At 47.6% G+C, this 15,107-nt stretch overlaps 1 long non-coding RNA gene across 1 annotated transcript in view; it reads right to left on the bottom strand.

Annotated features, from left to right (window-relative positions):
* Positions 1-5,661: 5,661 nt before the first annotated feature.
* LOC144753908 (uncharacterized) overlaps positions 5,662-15,107 on the bottom strand; it is a 115,864-nt gene continuing 106,418 nt past the window's right edge. The window contains exon 3 of the long non-coding RNA XR_013594595.1: positions 5,662-5,925. This is a non-coding gene — a long non-coding RNA (uncharacterized LOC144753908). The remainder of the gene's footprint in view (positions 5,926-15,107) is intronic.

Raw genomic sequence — 15,107 nt, 5'->3', positions numbered from 1 at the left:
CGTGTTTCTGTGACAAACAATATGTCCAGATCATTATCAGAGATAAGGTCCGCCACATCGACATGGTGCCTCCTCACAGACCTAGCGTTGATAAGGCAGGCCTTGATAGTCCCCTCCGTAGTAGTAATCACCGGTATGGCCAAAGTTCCGAGGTTCAGACGAGAATCTGAAACCACACTCAGCGCAGGCAAAGTCACTAGAAGGACCAGTGGACCAAACTCTAAGGGGAGAACAGGTCGGGGTTTGAGGGATTTCAACCCCTCACTGGTAAAGTGGGTGAAGCTGCTCCCATGACAGACCGCGTCGTGCCGGACAGAGTGACTCACCCTGAGCGCTGACGGGCGCAGACGGGCTCGGGGCGCCATCGGGGCGCCCGCTTCCGGGCCGGCATCGACTAAGAGGTGTGGCTGAAGCTGGCGGGCAGCGTGAAACAACTAGAGCGTGACCGCTCGTGACGCAGGTCTCGACCGAGATGGCCGCTATCGCCACAAAAAACCCCCAGGAGAGCCGCCTCGGAGAGGTGCACTCGAGAGGTGTCGGGTTTTTTATTTAAAAAATTGGACAAGGTTACATGAAGCCACAAATAAGTAAAACAATGGGCAACTCAAAATTATAGCGAAGTGCAGGCTGTGAAAGTCCCCAAGATCCCACCTAACCACCCCCCAAATTCACTCTAAAAGAAAGATCACAGCAATGCAAAATTTAAAACAATGAAGCGAGCAAGCAAACTTCAGGGAGCACCGCTCGGCTGCAACAGGCCTGGCTAAATAACTTAGCCTTGCCTGAAGCCGGCGGGCAGCGTGAAACAACTAGAGCGCTGACCGCTCGTGACGCGGGTCTCGACCATGATGGCCGTTATCGCCAGAAAAAAAAACCAGGAGAGCCGCCTCGGAAAGGTGCACTCGAGAGGTGTCTGGTTATTTATTTAAAAAATTGGACAAGGTTATATGAAGCCACAAATAAGTAAAACAATTGGCAACTCAAAATTATAGCGAAGTGCAGGCTGTGAAAGTCCCCAAGAACCCACCTAACCACCCCCCAAATTCCCTCTAAAAGAAAGATCACAGCAATGCAAAATTTAATACAATGAAGCGAGCAAGCTAATTTCAGGGTGTACTGTTGAAGCTGGAATCTACTCTCTATGTATTCACCTTATTGGTATGTTTTTGTTTAATAGTAATGCTTTTTTGCTTTTTTCTCTTCTCCGCCTATAATGGCATTATTCGTGCACTGCTGTTTCTGTTTATAGTATGATGTTCTATTGAAAATGACAAATAAAACTTTTTTTTTAAAAGTTCTCTGCAATCAGTTTACCGAAGCATGCAGTAGAATGGTATTTCGGTCTTCTTTTGATGGCTGTGGTAATGAGAGAATCTTCCTTTGTTTGGGAAATGGGGGCTTTAAAAAAAATAAAAAATACTCTTTTCAGAGATAACCGAGAAATAGGATGCTTGTTACATGAATTCACAGCCTTTTACAGAATTCACTTTAGAAAAAAAGTTTCTCCTTTGAAGTCCTAGAGATAAGACATGCTCCAGGGGGGGAAAAAAACCTCTTACTCCTATGAGCTGAACAATCTTTAGTAGACTTTTCATAGGAGACGCATCAGTAGTATGGGGGTTCTATATTTATCTTTGATGGGATAGTGTTGGTTTCTTAGTGATGATGTAATGAATCAAAATGCAGGTGGTTGCCAGGTTGGAATGTGGATTTCAGAGTGAGTGTCAGTTGGACCTGGCTTGCTGGTAGATGAGGTCTCTGTAACTGCGGTACTTAATAAACATGCATCCATTACCGCTTTAGAGAAGTCTGTTTCATTTTGTAAAGTCATCTTTACATTTTGGCAACGAGTGAAAACTACTGCTCTACACCCCGAGACCTCAACACTATTCTTTCCTGGACCATGGGAACATCTTCTAGAGTACGACAGTAAGGTGTATACCTTACCTCGCAGCCTCTAATATTGCAGGTGTGTCTCTGGGGTGAGATACGAAGGTATTCTCTCCTGCGCCATCTGGAAAGTGTAAGAAGCGCTGGCGAGAAGTTGTCTTGCTGGAGAAGATTGGGTGCCTACTTCCTGCCATACACCTCTTCCCACCGAAGCGCCTTCCTGTTTAATGCCTTTGGCAGTGGAGGTAAGGGGGGATATTTGATAGCTGCTGGTGAATGAAAGCTTGCCTCGTGCTCTGCTCGTGATCAGAGACTTGTCCCCACATCGGCCCTTGCAAGTCCGGCACGCGAGTAGCTTGAGCTCCTGCTGTTTAAGCACTCGCGCTTGTCGCGAGCTCGACGTGTTGGACTTCACCAGCAATTCTCTCTGTGCATGCGGGCAGCCAGAACACTGGTTGTTGGTAACTCCTGCTTGGCTTCTCGACGTCACGCGCACATGCTACACACAGGGCTTGACGTGCACAGCGGCCATTTTAGATTGGGCCGATCGTAGCTTCAAACCTTGGATCTTCAGGCGCGTCTCAAGCTCATATGCTTATGCACTCAGCTGTTATCATCTATATTTTGGAGTACGTTGTGTGAACATGCTGATGTACACAGCATTCTTTTTGATGGTTTCCATATGTTGAAAGTCGGTTAAAGTACACAGCTGACACCATTTGATTCCATGGGTACGTCTGTCCATCACGCTAATGGGCACAGCTAGAAGATTGCTTGTGTTCACAGCTGATGTAATTTGAGTCCAGAGTGAGCGTCAGTTCCCTAAGCTGATGCACACAGCCTTTACCAGTGAAATACGATTCTGGCAGTGATTAAGTACACAACATCTCATACTCTTTTTGGGGTTGTGTCCAACTTCTGTTAAGAAATGGGTTGTATTTGAACTTCGGACACTGGTAATAGGAAGTTTCCTGCAGTATTCACTGTGGTGGTAATATTTAATTATGCAGACTGTCACTGCACCCCCGTTCTTTTTATCTTCTCTGGGTGATCCTCCCCTTTCTTGGCTAAAATGGAAGGTTTTTGTGCATTACGCCCGGGTATGTGGCACTTCTATTAGCTCCCACATGTAGTTTTGGGGTGTCTTTAGAGGAAAGGTTGAGGGATCAACTAATGTTGGGTTGCATTATTGAAAAGGCTAAAGACAGTTTATGGCAAAAGGATAATCCTTCATTACAGGAGGTTCTCACAATTCTCAAAATGCATGAGCACTCCAAAGCTTGTGTGCTCATGCCCAACGTGACATCGGATGGCTCGGGGGCGTCTGACGCATGGAAGAGGTTAACGAAATAAGCAACAAGTCTGCTAAATGTAAGCTTACCACCACCATGATACCCAAGTCTTCCAGTCTTAGATGTTTTTAGGGTAAATGTTTTAGGGGTATGCAGGGTGAAAGGTCACTTGCAGTTTCTGTGGAAAAAAGGTTATTTTTCCAGGTGCTGCAAGTCAGGCAAAGAACTGAAGAAAGTCATAGAGGTGGATATTTATGAGCAGGCAGTTGAGGAAGTTAATATTCTCCAGATCAAAGAATGTACTTGTGAAGGGCCGTTTGAAAGTATAATGATCAATGATGCACCTATGGAAATGCTTTTTTATCTGGGGCCAAGATCACCCTATGAGTTTTACGAGCAACATCTGATGAGTAAAGTGATCTTGCTGAAACCTGACAGAGCCAAAAGGGTATGGGGGTTAGACCATTGATCTTTTTGGTTATTTTTGTGGTACGATTGATTTCATAGGAAGAATTATTCTGGCAAAAGATGTATCCGTGAAGGGAGATTCTCTGATTAGCTGGTTTCACCAACGTGCTTTACATGTGTATTTGGATCCAATGAAAATCCTTCGGTGTGTTTGAAAGATATGAAATGAAATGAATTTGTACTTGTAAAGCGCACTTATACCCCAACTGGGGTTTCCTGGCGCTGTACGCATACCGCTGTGGAACCCTTCCTGGCTTTTCCCTGTGAAATGTCCACTCCTGGGTACCCCCAAGGTGAAGCCAAGCATCCCAGAGCTGTTGGGGCCGTTGTGGAGATTAAGCAAGCTATTGCCCAGAGTTGCAGAATGGGACCCATGATTAGAATAGGCACTGAGGCGAGAAATATCAGGTTCGAGGCAATTGAGCCCAAGACCCGCCGAGGCGGGAATTGAACCCTGGTCCCGAGCCAGACCTCTGCATCAGGGTCTGCCGTTCTAACCATTGAGCCACACTTCTCCACGATTAGGATCCATTAGGATGATGAAGGGGGCAGTGAAGCTTCGGATACAGGGTTTCCTGAGGTGTTTGACAAGAAATTGGGCTGTCTCAGAAACTACATGCATCAGATAAAACTCAAGCAAAGGCCAGTCCCTACGTGGCAAAAGTTAGAAATGTGCCTCTGTTAGTAAGAGAAAGCATGAGGGCTGAGTTAGACAACCCGTTAGCGAATGGAATTAATTAGGCGGTGGAAGCCATGGAGTGGGTTTCTTCAGTGGTCATAGATCGTAAGGCCAATGAGGAGGCCAGACTCTGCATTGACTTGAGGGAGCTCAACAAAATGGTGGTGGTTGACCACTATCGGCTTCCTAACATAACTGAAATGTTGTGCTCTCTTGAGGGTGCGAAACACTTCTCCGGTTGGGATGTCTTCGGCCTACTATCAGGTCAAGCTTCATTCTTTATCTCAAGAACTTACAGCCTATGTCACACCATTTGGTTACTTCAAATTTCTAAGAATGCCTTTCGGGCTCATCTGTGCGGCATCAGTATTTCAGAGCGCAATGGAGAGCATTCCCAAGGAAGTTGAAGGTGTCAAGATCTATCAAGATGATGTTTTGATCTTTGTTGTCAATCTTGGAGCATGTGATGAAGGTTAAGAGCGGTGTTAGGGAATTTACTGGAGGCAGGACTTCCTTTCAGGGCGGACAAGTATACATTTAATGTTCAAGACATTTAATATTTATGATTTCTGGTGTCTGCAAATGGGATTAGAGTCAAGGCTTCATTGGCGGACATAATTTGTAATCTTCTTCCTCCTAAAAACAAGGAGGAGCTGGTTAAATTTCTGGGGATGGCTGAAATCTATAATAAGTCTGTCCCTAATTTTGCAGAGAAAACGGGATGTATTAGAGCACTACTCAAGAAATGGAGTGAATTTGTGTGGTGCTGATCTTATGACAGACACAGTTTGTGCATATAAAGAAACATTTGTGTGAAGCTCCAAATCTGGAAAGCTTTGATCCTACGAAATATTCTTATGTATTGACTGAAGTAATCTTCAAAGAGTTATGTGCTGTATTATTGTAAAAAGTGGATGGTAAGAAGATCATTTTCTTTATCCTCCCTAGAATGTTTTGAGGAGCTGAATGTAATTATTCAGTTGTGGAGAAAGAAGCTATAGGTATTTATTGGGCTGTGCACAAGCTGAGGAAATTTCTGTGGGACAAGATCTTTGAAGTATTAACGGATCATAAGCTTTGGAAATAAGTTAGGCATTGATTTTGTGTCGCATCGGATAAGAAAGTGGGTGGTAGCATTGCAGGAGTTTGATTTTGTGGTTTCCTATTTACCTGGTTCTAATAACGTTTTAGCTGATTGACTCTCCAGATTGGGTGGGGATGAAACTATGTATCTAAGAAAGGGGACTGCTTTGGTGAAGATAAATCGAAATTTGCCTAGCGGTGTAACGGTAAGTTTCAATTCTATTAAGGACACGGAGGCGAGGATTATGCTTTTGTACCTTCTCCGCTTTTTATTCACAAACGTCACAGCAGCCAAAAAACACAAATAACAGCCCTACCACAGAACAAAGGGTATGGGCAAACAAATGAAAAATGTCCATCAACTACAACTCCCATGAGTATTATAAGGCAGTCTATAACGTAGACCTTTCTCGGTATCCACTGCAGCTAGGTAGGACATCCCCTTCATGACCACTTCCTCTTTCTTCGCGCGAGGCACGCTATGTTATTGGTCCTGCTTGGCGCCATCATTTCCTACAAAAGAACCACAGCGTCAGCAGTGAAAGGGAAAAAATCCAGTCAACGTCCAAAGAACACACAATGCACAATGCAGAATTCTCATAACCATAGGACTGGAAAACCTGAGTACTTACTGCAGTACGGGCGGGTAACCTTCGCAGGAAGTCCGGGAGGGATAATCCTCGCCTCCGTGTCCTTAATAGAATTGAAACTTACCGTTACACCGCTAGGCAAATTTCGATTCTATGTCAGGACCGGAGGCTTCAGATTATGCTACTTTAAAGCTTACTCACCACCAAATGAGCAATATCAATCACCGGTTTGAAGTAAAACCTCTTAAAGGTGGAGTCCGAAGGCCAATCCGCAGCTCGCATCAAATCCTCCAATCTAGCACCTAAAGAGAACGCCTTCGAGGCCATGGCGCCTCTAGCTGAATGAGCACCGAACTGTTTCGTGTCAATACCTGCTTCCTGCATGATCCACCGAACCCATCTGGCGATGGTGGGAGAAGAGACAGCCTTGTGCGGCTTTCGCAGCGCAATAAGCAACTGTCGTTCGCCCGGAGGGCGAAGTTCCAAGGTTAGGTCCTCATAAGCCTTCAAACACTGGACCACACACAGCTTGGGAGTGTCCACGAAGTATGGGTAGGAAATCGTCCGTGAAGCACAATTCGTGCGACGCCCCAACGTAAAGACTACCCCATCAGGGGAAAAAACTCTCGCCGCGACATCCAAGGCGCGTACATCCGACACTCGTCTGCATGAGACCAGACATAAAAGCATTGCCAATTTTGCCGAAAGTTCCTTCAAGGACAGGTACTTATTCGGCAGCCACGACAAAAACAGGTTGAGAACTAGGTTAACATCCCAGAGAACCGAATAACGCGGTTCTGGGGGCAGGGAAAGCCGAACCCCACGCAGGAGCAGACACACAAATGGGTGTTCCCCCAGCGGTACCCCCGCCACCGGCTGGTGGCCCGCCGAGATCGCTGATCGCATTGCATTGATAGTACGGTAGGCCAGGCCAGCCGAAGCCGACTCCGCCAAGTAGTTTAACGCAGGAACGACGCCTGCGACCAAGGGATCCAGGTCCTGTCGAAGACACCAACGTGACCACCTATTCCAGGCAGAGCGATAACGTTTCGTCGTGCTGCCTGCCCAGGCCTTCGAGAGAAAATTCTCAGCTGGTCTCGAAAAGGCCCGGGAGCGACCAACGTCGCCCGAAAGCCTCCACGCCATGAGGTGAAGCGAGCTCTGAGTGAGCAGGTGATGGAGTTCCCCGTCCGCGTTGAGAAGAAGCCGTGGAAACCGGGGGAGTAGGATTGGAGAATCCCAGGAAAGAACTGGAAACCAAACTTAAGACCTCCACCATGGAGTCACCATGACTACGTCCTGCTGGCGGCGAAGATGGGCCGCCGCCCTCAGAATCATTGAGAACGGGGGAAAGCCGCAAGACCTCTCCCTGCTCCAGTCCTGGAGGAAGGCATCCGTGGCCTCAGCTAGGGGGTCCGGCCTCCAGCTGAAGAAACGAGGGAGCTGGAAGTCCAGGCGAGACGCAAAAAGGTCCACCGAGAATGGGCCCCAGGCGTCGTTCAGCCACCTGAACACTTGTGGGTCCAATTTTCACTGGCTGGAGTCCCGCAGGTGCCGGGAATGCCAATCCGCTACCTGATTGTTTTGACCCGGCAAATACTCCGCTGTCACTGAAACCTGTTGTGCCAGGAAGTAATTCCAAAAATCCTTCGCCAAGTCTGAAAGAGCCTTGGAACGAGGGCCTCCCAAATGATTAACGTAGCGCACAGCCAAGATATTGTCCATGCGAAGCAAAACGCAGGACCGAACCGTGTCCTTGGTCCAGCAGCGAACCGCGAAGGACCCGGCCAACAGCTCTAGACAGTTGATATGAAGCTCCTGTTCCTCGGACGACCAGGCACCGCCTGTGGAAAACGCTCCACAGCGGGCGCCCCATCCAGCACGGCTGGCGTCGGACTCTATCACCAAGTCGGGGACAGGACCGAAAATCGCTCGGCCATTCCAGGCCTCCATATGTGCCAGCCACCAATTCATCTCTTCCCTCACTTAGTCCGACAGGGGAACCATCTGATAGTACGTCAGACCGCGTCGGAGATGATGCACCTTGAGGCGCTGCAGGGCACGGTAATGCAGGGGCCCCGGAAAGATTGCCTGGATGGAGGAAGAGAGCAGACCTACCACCCGGGCAATCTGACGGAGAGAGGTATGCGATCGAGAGATCGTCTGCCGGAGGATGTGGCGGATTTTCCCTAGCTTCTTGGAGGGAAGGCTCAGAGTGCACAGCACCGAATCCACGGTAAACCCGAGGAACACCACCGACTGAGACGGGGCCAGAACAGACTTGTCGCTGTTGATGACAAACCCCAGTCCCTGGAGCAAGGATATCGTCCGGCGAAGCTGGAGGTCCAACTTTGGGACACTGCGCCATCACTAGGATGTCGTCCAAGTAGACTCTCATCCGGATACCCTGGCTCTGTAAAAATTCCACCGCCGGCCGGAGGAGCTTGGTGAAACACCAAGGGGCCGAAGAAAGACCGAATGGAAGGGCGGTAAACTCGAAAACCTGACCTCCCCACCGGAACTGCAGAAAACGCCGGTGCGGGGGGTGAATGGGACCACCAAGTAAGCATCCTTGAGGTCCAAGCGCACCATCCAATCGTTGGGAAGCAAAACATCTCTTAAAAGATGGATACCCTCCATCTTGAAATTCCGGTAGACCAACCACCCGTTGAACTCTTTGAGATTGATCACCGGACGCTTCCCACCATCAGCTTTGTCCACCAGGAACAAATTGCTCAAAAACCCTGCCGCGTGTCGAACGGAACGGCAAATGGCGCCTTTGCGAAGCAGGTCCGAAACCTCTTTGTCGACCAACCGTGCGTCCGCACAAGAGAACATGATAGGAGGAGGCGGCCTGCCCTGTCTGGGCTGATCGTAAAACTCCACGTGGAAACCCCGTATCGTTTGCAAAACCCAGGCGTCTGCCGTAATCGTGGCCCAGGCGTCTGGAAACAAAGCCAAACGTCCCCCCACGCGGACCTGGTCCGCCGAGATAACACTCACCATTGGAGGTGTTTCCAGTATTCTTGAATCCACCACGGCCACGGAAACGTTGTCCTCTTGTGGGATAGAAGGTGTTGTAATTCTGGGAGGAGTTATACTGTCCTCGTCCGGAGCCTTGATTTCTGTTGGTCGCTTGCTGACCACCACGGCCGGTCGCGCGGCCCCCTCCGCGACCGGCCCCCCCCTGGAGAAACGTTGGTGGAAGACCCTTTTGATATTCGACTGGGCCCTATCTAGGGACGTGAAGGTATTTACAAACTTCCCCAATTCTTTTATAAATGGCTCTCCAAAGAGACCACCCTGGGCCACAGCTCCCGCCTCAGAAGAGGCCAGATCCCCCAACTTAGGGTCTAACTTAATTAAGAGGGACCTTCTACGCTCAGTAGACAGCGCGCACTTTGCGTTCCCCAGGAAAACCCCTACTCTCTGCGCCCAGTTAGAGAGGAAATCAGGAGAGATGGCCGCCCCGGACTCTTTGGCCTCTTCCGCCATGTCCAGAATTTTTGTAATGGGGCCTATGGCGTCCAAGAGTTTATCCTGGCAAGATCGCCAGGAGCGGTCAATCCCTTTGCGGTGATCCTTAACAAACTTCGCTAAGAACGTGGCCATTTTCGGGTCCAACTCTGGGGTCAGGGCAACCTTTCCCTCCAGCGTAGGTCTGGGACATTCCCCACGCAAACAGCCTCCTTTTCAAAGGGCTTGCTGAGGCGGCCAGCGACGAACTTCGCCACCTTCTCCCCAGGGGCCCAGGCCGCGGACCGCGGATGCATTATCTCATCCGGGTCCAACATGCCCGAATCATCCCGTGGAAGTTCGGCGGCGGAGCCCGAAAGCCGCCAAGAACGCTCCGACCCATCCTCATCATCGGTGTCCCCTGGGGTGGTAGGTCCAGGAGACAAAGGAGCTGACCCTGTGGAGCCGGAAGGGCCATGGGGCGGAGCGGACGCAGGATCTATCGCCTTAGCCAGGAATGCGTCACGCAACCTCTCAAAGGCGTCTTTGTCCACACCGCGGGTTCTACCCGACACCCCATCCCTACAGGGTTTCTTAGGGGCTGGGGGAGTAGTCCCCGTTGGGGCGATAGGTCCAGCAGAGCCCCCTAGGTGTGCCTGAGTCACCCTCTCGCACTCCTGTATAATGCGTGCCGAGAGGCGCTCCTCCATAGGTCCCACAATCTCTGTGACACCTATAAATCGAGCTATCCACAGCCTGGTAGAACTCGTCATCATTGAGGTAGCCTTGCGACTCCTCTTCCTCATAGTAGTCGTCCCCCATCATCACCAGGCGCCTAGCGCTAAACCCAATGCCTTAAAGTAGTATAAAAAGGGCTAGAATCAACTTAATGACAGGGATGCAGGCTAAAGCCAGTGCAGGAATTTTGGAGCAGAGCGAAGCTGCCGTCAGATGGTGCCCAGTGGAACTGGGGATCAGGGGGGCACTCACCCCACTAGCGCGCAGGCCCTCTCCACTAGACCAGGCCTTCGTCACCTCCCCGCGCGCTAGGCTCACTCAGCAGGAAGCAAATCTCAGAGTGCCCTTGTTCGCCCGCAGGCGTCAGCGTGGTCAGGCCGCAATACAGACCCCTACCGGGGCGTAAAAAATCAATTTGTGGGGCAATACAGGCTCGAGTCGAGCGTCTGGGTGAGGCGACAGGGGAAGGCTCGGCAAAAACGTTCTCCTCAGCGCGATCCCAGACAGGAAACGCGCCGAGGAGAACGAGACGCACTAGCATCCCCTAGTGGCCGGAGTCGGCCGAAAATCGGGCAAAGTCGCGTAGAATAAAATGCTCCCGCGACCAAAATGGGCTCTGCAAACAAAAACGGAGCATCAATGTAAACCCCACAATAAAGAATACACCAGAAATATTAAGTTTAAAACCCCAACAAACCCCAACCATGAAGGAAAATGAGGAGAGAGGGATAAAACCACTTAACTGGCTGCGAAGCAGCGAAGAAAGAGGAAGTGGTCATGAAGGGGATGTCCTACCTAGCTGCAGTGGATACCGAGAAAGGACTACGTTATAGACTGCCTTATAATACTCATGGGAGTTGTAGTTGATGGACATTTTTCATTTGTTTTCCCATACCCTTTGTTCTGTGGTAGGGCTGTTGTTATTTGTGTTTTTTGGCTGCTGTGACTTTTGTGAATATACAGCGGAGAAGGTACAAGAGCATAATCTGAAGCCTCCGGTCCTGACATAGAATCTGAGTTGGAGGTCAATGTCTATATGATCATTAAGGGCGTGATTTCTGAGACTGAATTGAGATACTATCTGAGTAATGATCAAGAATTGCATCAGGTTACGGTGAAAGTTCAAGGTAACTGGGGTGAGAAAAAAAGATTATGACAGCGAGCTTAAAGGATATTGGCAGGTCAAGGAGGAGTTAGCTGTGGTGGAAGGTCTACTTATGCATGGTAATACAAAAAACAGTGGTCCTAGACCTTGTTTGTACAAGAAACAAATCAATTCCCTGTATGGTCGGTTTAGCAAATTATTTCCTGAGCTAGCTTAAGAACAGTGTGACAGCTCATAGTACTCAATACGTTATTTGCAATAGAAAGATGTGCAACAACCTATAGTTCAGTTCACTATACATTTTATTCTTATGTCAATTGGTGAAACAGTTATTTATACGTATATTATTCTTACAGGGGAGGTTGCTCCAGAGAGAACGTGCGTAAAAGGATAGGTGCTCAGGTGTAAAGTAGTGAAGAATAGTCAAGGTAGTGACATAAGGAAAACAAAAACCTTCATTCATTTAAACAGTTGGACTGGTTGTAATTCACCATCCTATAGGGCCTGGCCACATTCATATAACATTCAATTTTTGTTACAGTTCCAGTTTACATAGAAATGTATCCTTGTGTGGCACGTTGGGGATGGGTTCAGGGTCCAGGCCAATTAGGGGGGCGTCGACGTTTCGACCCGTCTTATAGCCATATGGGTGATTCAAACCTTGGCCTTGCGGGTTTCCTCAGGACAGGGTGGGGCAACCTGTGAAGGTATGGGGCCTAATCACATACCCTAGGACAAATAGGGAGAGCGGAGGTCAGGGAGTTGCACAGAGGGATTAAAAAAGCCAAAGTAGCCGAAATAAATTCAAAATGGCTTACCCGCCAAATATTGCGGGATCCTAATCACGGTGAGGGTGTCATGGTACACTTAGTTATATGGCCGTATATGACCCCCCTGTTGATCACGTTAATAGGCAGTAACTGTACACTAAAAAGAAAGAATTGGGACAGTAAGTCTCCCAATTATCTTAACTTAATTTCATTCCACAAAGGCTTGAGGCGTTTATGTATCTACATAGTCCCATTACCTTAAAAGTGTTTTTTCAGTCAAAATCCAATAATGGGAGACAATCTTCGCATTTAAACGATCGTCATTGAAGAAATCCAGGGTTGAAGAGCAATGAAGGAATGCAGTAAGCCTAACTGGTGGCATTACATCAGTAGAGCCGGCACCTCCCAGCGGGAGTTGGCCTGCCCTCCGGCATAGCTTTAGCAAAAACCCAAGGCCTCGGAAGTTAATTTACCTTGAAGCACTCGTGGTCCGCATCCAAGTTCCGCTTCAGCTGGCTGGATACTGGAAGACGGCACTCGCGAGGACGTTTATAAAAGGGAAAGCCGCGTTAGCGTGAAGCTGACGTTCCAGGTACGTTATGACAGATAGGGAGGACAGACTGCCTCCAGTCCGACCGTGTCATGTGTTTAAATTATTTACACACGTCCGAGGGCGTGTTGTGTTGCCCTATGTTTATGAACATTCAACTTGAAAACGCACAGGCTTTTAAATTGCGGCGAAGCGCATCATTGAAAGACGCAAATTGAAATAATAACGTACAAGCTTACAATTTCAAGGGTGCCATGAAAATCAACACCTAGGGTGTATGGTGTTGCCCAATGTGTATGGATACTCAAGTTGAAAACATGCACAAGCTTTAAATTGCGACGATGCGTATCAGTGAAAATTACAAAATGCAAGGCATATAAAATTATCATTATAACGTACAAGCTTACAATTTCAAAGGTGCCAGGAACATCTCAAACAAGGGCGTTTGGTGTTGCCCGATGTGTATGAATACTCAAGTTGCACATGCACAACCTTTAAATAGCAGCGATGTTCATTAGTGAAAATTACAAGTTGCAAGGCATATATAAAAAATTTGAACAATTTCAAGGATGCCATTGATGAAGCAAGATTTCGCACATTACGCGACTTGCTGAAATCAAGAACCTCGATTCATTTATAACTCTGTAATCCAATTGCACGTCTTACTAATTTCCTTTATTTTTACTATATACATGTATCTTAGTGATGCTTGCTTATGTGTTTTACTAACTTCGTAACCCTTGTCCTTAAAATGGCCGTCGCTTGGGAATTTACTACTGCGCATGCGTCAATCACACTCACGTGACGTGATGTAGTCGCAGTTGTGGTGGGAAAAATGTGCGCATGCGTATTTGCCGCTAATATGGCTGTCTGGAATACTCACATGGTGAAGCTTGCGCAGATGCTCTTGTGTTATTGTGTATTGCACTGATCTATAATCGCATAGTATATTTTTACAGTGAGAAACCTAAAGTACCAAATCATGAGATGTAGTAAATTCATTTATTTCTATGTTTTAATTTGTTTTCGCTTACTTTTCATGTACCGCGATAACTGGGGGGGGTCTGAATGAGACGTGAACCATCTTGAAGGTCCCTAGTGCGCATGTCCAGTTTGCTGCTGATGGCATTGACCGAGTGCCAACTGAAGGTCCTTGCCAAGACGTGCCTGGGAAGATGCACCTTCACCCAGCTAGAAAACTGAAAATGTTCTGCATTTGTTACATTTGTATAAATCCTATTGTATTCTGTAAAATATGTCATGGGAACCCCAAATCTGCTAGGCGGTACCATAAGATGCAAAACTAAGCTTGAAGAAGTCTGTTCTGATTGGTGTGTTAACCTATCCTATGTGGGGACCAATCGAAATTGGGGATTCTGACACTTTGCAACATTGGGGGGTGGTACACTGACCCGAAAACAGTATATCTAGCCTAGGTTCAGCTAGGGAAATTGTCCGACTTGTCTGAATAGCTGACCTGTAACTGACCCAACGCACTCAATAGGTGACTGAATACAGAGCGCTGCGGAGCACTCTGTCCGAATTTGACCTTAGACTTTAAAGGGTTTTACTAAACCTTAAGTGCTGGCGGAGCACTTTGCTGGGGAGTTCGCTAACCCAATCGGGGTTCTGACTGATAGCTGCAGAGAGGGTGGAGCGCAGGCGTTGCTTCCAAACTGCAGGTGCTGGTCGTGTCCTGGTGGTCCTGTCCTGATCCTAATCTGGTTTTCCTGTCCTGTCCTGGGGTGTCCAATCTGCACCTGCTGTCCCATAGATGCCTGTCCTTCCTTGGGGTATTTCCTGTCCTTGACTGATCCGTGGCCAGGGTTGGTCTGCACACCTTTCTAGGTAAATATAGTGCGAAAACTCTTCACTGCATCTTCTATTTTTCTGTCTTTGCTTTAATAAAGACATTCCTTTGCATATGTTAATTTTCCATGCTTTCCGCAACCTACTATAAAGTCATTCAGTATATTTTCCTTAGCATGTCCCTATGTTTCCCTACCTTTTAGAACACATTCTCTCCGTACTGTTTATGAAACATAACTGTGGTATATAAAATTTCTCCTAAATCTGATTTCGCGTAAAGATACTAGAACTATAGCGTGTTCCAATTTTTTCCCCCTCCTATAGATGTATAGGATCAACTTTCTTGTAGACTCATAAATGGTTGCCCTGACAGTGTTCCTCTGTGGCTATGTTCTTTTTGTTATCTTGATTATTGATTGCCTTTTTACTGTAAACTTGCTAATTTCTGAATCTGATTTCTAGATAAACTTTTAAAACTTCCCAGTTGTCTGTAATCATTTAATGCAGGAATAGAAATAAGTTGGGTTTTGTATTTTGCCTGCCTTTCTTTTACAGCTAGCTCCCTGATCCATTGTGGATCTTAGGTACCTGCAACGGTGGATTGGTAAGTCAGGTACAATAGAAATAAGTAGGTAGGAACCAGGGTTACTGGTAGAAGAATCGGTAGGTCATCTGAT

This window comes from Lissotriton helveticus, chromosome 5_1 (assembly GCF_964261635.1).
Source record: "Lissotriton helveticus chromosome 5_1, aLisHel1.1, whole genome shotgun sequence".
NCBI lineage: Eukaryota > Metazoa > Chordata > Amphibia > Caudata > Salamandridae > Lissotriton > Lissotriton helveticus.
The sequence above is the reverse complement of the archived record's forward strand: the minus strand, read 5'-3'. Positions and strand labels throughout refer to the sequence as shown.